Below are 4,421 nucleotides of genomic sequence, written 5' to 3'. Positions count from 1 at the left end.
AGGCCACCGCTGACCATCAGTCTTGGTTGAGGGGCTGTATGGTCAACAACAGTCAGGATGGTATCACACCGCTGTCTGGGGCGTCTGCAGACACTACTTCGCTGGCCGTCGGGGCTCATTTCGCAGCAGCATTCAACACTGAAGACAATTCTAAACCAGTCAGTAATATTCGAAGGTGAAGTCGTGTCTGGAGAGCGATGGGATACCAACTTGCCTATCACCCACCATACGGGCCGACAGCCAGGAGTGATGATCTGAGGTGTCATTTCACTTCAGAGCAGGATCTCGTCGATTCTCACCCTCGGCACCAGCACTGCACAGCGGCATTTCCACGATATTCTACGTCCCATTTTGATGACCCACGTGGCATGTCATCCCGGCCAGCAAGGTCACTGCATCTCTCCCGAACTGAGAACGTTTGGAGCATTATGGGCAGGGCCCCCCAATTAGCTCGGGATTTTGACACTGTAACTCGCCAATTGGACAGAATTTGTCACGATATTCCTCCGGAGAACATCCAACAACTCTATCAATCAGTGCTAAGCCGAACGACTGCCTGCAAAGGGCCAGAGGCGGACCAGTGCGTCATTGATTTTCTCAATTTGTGAAGCTCTATCTCCTGAATAAATCATTCAATTTTTCTGAAATTGTAATCATTCGCATGTCTGTACATGTATATATCTAGCGATTCGCGTCGCATTACGATACTTTCTTCGTGGTGCGCTGTTTTATATTGTCCTAGACTGTATAAAATAGTAGTAAACCCTCACAATCCGGTATAAAATCATTACGAAGTGTAGGAAGTAAAGTAGAGATACATCTTCTCTTAAAATCACAGTAACAAAATATTAGACTCACAAAAAGACATATATACGTTAGTTTGTTTTATTTGCAACATGCTCCATTACATTATTTGTGATACTAAATGTATGTATGCGTGTCTGTATGTGGAGCGGGGTAGTGTAATGTTTGTGTTGTTTACTCCTCGTGAATAGCACCAGAGGGGCCGCCATACTTACCGTCCCCATCCGACGGCCGAATCACAATCAACAGTGACCACATGTCCTCACTTCATGAGACACTGCGGAGAGGTTTGGTATTTAAACCAGGACACTGGCGCAAACTTCGGAGATAGAGAACATTACGCAACCACCTTTCCTCCCCTTGCTGGCCAAATACTGACAGTGAAACTTATTTCCAGCGTGACATCGCAAAAGTTTGTGTTACCGATCGTTTTTTTTTAATTTTTTTTATTTTGAAGGGTAGTAACCGAAACTTCCAGGAAGATTAAAATTGTGTGCCGGTCCGGGGCTGGAACTCAGGACCTTTTCCTTTCGCGTGAAATTGCTCTACCATTTTTCTTTTCCTTTTTCTTTTTTTTTCTTTTTATGGAAAGTGGATTAGGCCTTGCGGTGGCGGAGGCAAAGTCGGCAGGAGTCTCAACGCGACGCTTGGCTACAATGTCTCCTATCTACCATTCATGGGGATTTAGTACAAGGGATGCAATGGTTTTATTGTTTTGAATGTTTATTTTCTAATAAATTTGTTTTTTAAGGAGCAAGTAACTGAAACTAATAAGTTCACTCCTTGCGTCGTATTACGGACGCACATAACTGACAACATACTTATAAAACTTCCTGGCAGATTAAATCTGTGTGCCCGACCGAGACTCGAACTCGGGACCTTTGCCTTTCGCGGGCAAGCGCTCTACCAACTGAGCTACCGAAGCACGACTCACGTCCGGTACTCATAGCTTTACTTCTGCCAGTATCTCGTCTCCTACCTTCCAAACTTTACAGAAGCTCTCCTGCGAACCTTGCAGAACTAGCACTCCTGAAAGAAAGGATATTGCGGAGACATGGCTTAGCCACAGACTGGGGGATGTTTCCAGAATGAAGTTTTCACTCTGCAGCGGAGTGTGCGCTGATATGAAACTTCCTGGCAGATTAAAACTGTGTGCCCGACCGAGACTCGAACTCGGGACCTTTGCCTTTCGCGGGCAAGCGCTCTACCAACTGAGCTACCGAAGCACGACTCACGTCCGGTACTCACAGCTTTACTTCTGCCAGTATCTCGTCTCCTACCTTCCAAACTTTACAGAAGCTCTCCTGCGAACCTTGCAGAGCGCTTGCCCGCGAAAGGCAAAGGTCCCGAGTTCGAGTCTCGGTCGGGCACACAGTTTTAATCTGCCAGGAAGTTTCATATCAGCGCACACTCCGCTGCAGAGTGAAAACTTCATTCTGGAAACATACTTATAGTTGCAGTAAACGGCAGAAAAGAATGAGAGCAAAGTGTGAAGCTAAGGAAGCCATCAAATAAAACCTAAGAGTGGGATCCGTACCACCATTAATCGGTACTAGATCTTGAACCAGATGAGAAACAAAAACTGCGAAGAACCGTTCACACTGGGGACAACAGGAGGAAAGGGGGCAAATACTGCTACACAGTGCGATGGGTCACTGCGAAACTCTCCATCTGCTGTACCATCCAGTTATGACCTCTCGCAGTGACCAAGGTAGATACCACGTTGTACCGTGTAGTGTTCTGTCATCGCCTTGTAATTTTAGTTTCTCTTACCCGTGATGATCCAGCTGCGTGAAAAAATATTGTCGATCCTTTGGGTAACGGGAGGATTTTTCAGTGTCGTTTCTTCAAATAGTTCCAGACGTCTAAAGTGTCCTTAGTGCCGTCTTGAAACAAATAATACACTGCACGTCCATGAAGCAACGTCATGGTATTAGTTTTCGTGCGTGGGTAATACGTCTCTCATCCGGGATTAATATAGTCTTGGGTTTGATATGATTCGGCGTCACTCGGAAGAAGTAAGCTGAGATTTGCTTCACTAAGTGCCACAATGCCGTAGACCCGCCACAGCTAAGACGGTGTTCATCGTTGTCTTGAACGTCACAGCTCGTGCACATGGGTGAGCCCACCATATGGATCGCATGTAGCCTTGATCTGGTCACATGCTTACCGCTGACAGTGATATACCACATCGCCGTGACGGCAGTGTCCACCGTTACGTCTTGAATCCTCCTACACACTACTCGCTACTAGCCAGTGGACATTCGGGTGCTTCCTCCCCACGATGTTATCGTGTCGCCCATGCTTCAGAAAACGATAAACCGTCCGTGCCGTCGTCGCCAGTAGAGTCGCTGGTAAGGCAAGTCGAACGTAACTGAGTTCGAGGTAAAGGGCCCCGATGTAGAAGAGTTAGGAGGGGACCTGGTGTATGGGTACAGGTGGCGGGAGAGAGGGCGCGGTAGGTCTTCTAACAACAAATTCGTCAGACTGCCCGGACGGCGGTGCCATAACGTGACTTGCGTGCTCACAAATAGGGCAACCGCTCTGTCATGAACGTGATAAAGGCCAAGCCCTGCTCGACCCGAAGGAAGGGTGAGAGTCTCATAAGTGGTCTTGAAAAGTATTCCTAACTCACGAAGTCCCCAAAAGCCGCCAGTATACGGGGAGCTAACATCACTACTGGTTACACAAAATGTAAAGTGGAAGTAGGTGCCAAGGAATAACTGGTGAAATTACACACAATTTTCAGTAACACTCTTTATTCAAATTTGGTGCAAGACTTTACGATATTTTAGAAAACAAAACAACAATCATTTACCAAGTCACAAATTATGATAGGAAAGGACTTTTAAGTTATTAAATTATTATAAATAGTTTCACGCCAGTAAAAGGCATATACAGGCAAGGAATTTAACGTATACATCGCGACGCTGTATAATATTTCAAGCTCAGCTAAATTACAGATGAATTTCACTCCATCCATGAAATGGCGCAGAATCTAACTTGTCTGCAACATATAAAGACAATCCGGTTTACAAAAGTTCTCAAAACAGAAAAGCCAAAACGCATGAGCCATGCACACGTTGGGACACTCACAGTTAATAACATTAACATTCCCAAAATATATAAAGAAACAAATTTTACAAATTTCTGCCTGTTACTTACGGCAGACACGCACGCTCGCCAAGTAGGACTTGCGAACTTTTACAACATTCTCCTTTCAAGGCAACGATTTCTGTCCGTAATGAAATGGCGAACTTTTGCATAGCAATAAAACACACTAATAATCAACTACCTGTATAAAACACATAAGCACGTTGAGTAAAAGCCTTAAAAGGTATTGAATTGGAAAAACACACAACAGTTTTTGCTGACTAGAAACAATATAAAAAAATCCACTACGGCGTAAATTAACAACCTTGCTTGATTATAGGCAATATACATAAATACTAATTTACGTAAGTTACATCTTCCAGATGAGCAGGAATTCGTTATACAATTGAATTGACTAGTTCTTACCAAGAGGCAAAAGAAATTTTTCTTCTTTCTTAGAGTACCTTTTACACGTGTGTCTAGTAATACTAGTTATGGCAGGCGAGATAATGGATCAGGTCTTA

At 44.6% G+C, this 4,421-nt stretch overlaps 2 non-coding genes across 2 annotated transcripts; both read right to left on the bottom strand.

Annotated features, from left to right (window-relative positions):
- Window positions 1–1,655: 1,655 nt before the first annotated feature.
- Trnas-cga (transfer RNA serine (anticodon CGA)) lies at window positions 1,656–1,730 on the bottom strand. The gene has a single exon. It is a non-coding gene; the product is annotated as a tRNA-Ser (tRNA).
- A 226-nt stretch (window positions 1,731–1,956) lies between these two features.
- On the bottom strand, window positions 1,957–2,031 carry Trnas-cga (transfer RNA serine (anticodon CGA)). Its single transcript has one exon. It is a non-coding gene; the product is annotated as a tRNA-Ser (tRNA).
- Window positions 2,032–4,421: the final 2,390 nt, after the last annotated feature.

Source organism: Schistocerca cancellata, chromosome 9 (assembly GCF_023864275.1).
Source record: "Schistocerca cancellata isolate TAMUIC-IGC-003103 chromosome 9, iqSchCanc2.1, whole genome shotgun sequence".
In the NCBI taxonomy this organism is placed as follows: domain Eukaryota; kingdom Metazoa; phylum Arthropoda; class Insecta; order Orthoptera; family Acrididae; genus Schistocerca; species Schistocerca cancellata.
This window is presented reverse-complemented; position numbering and strand designations above follow the sequence as displayed.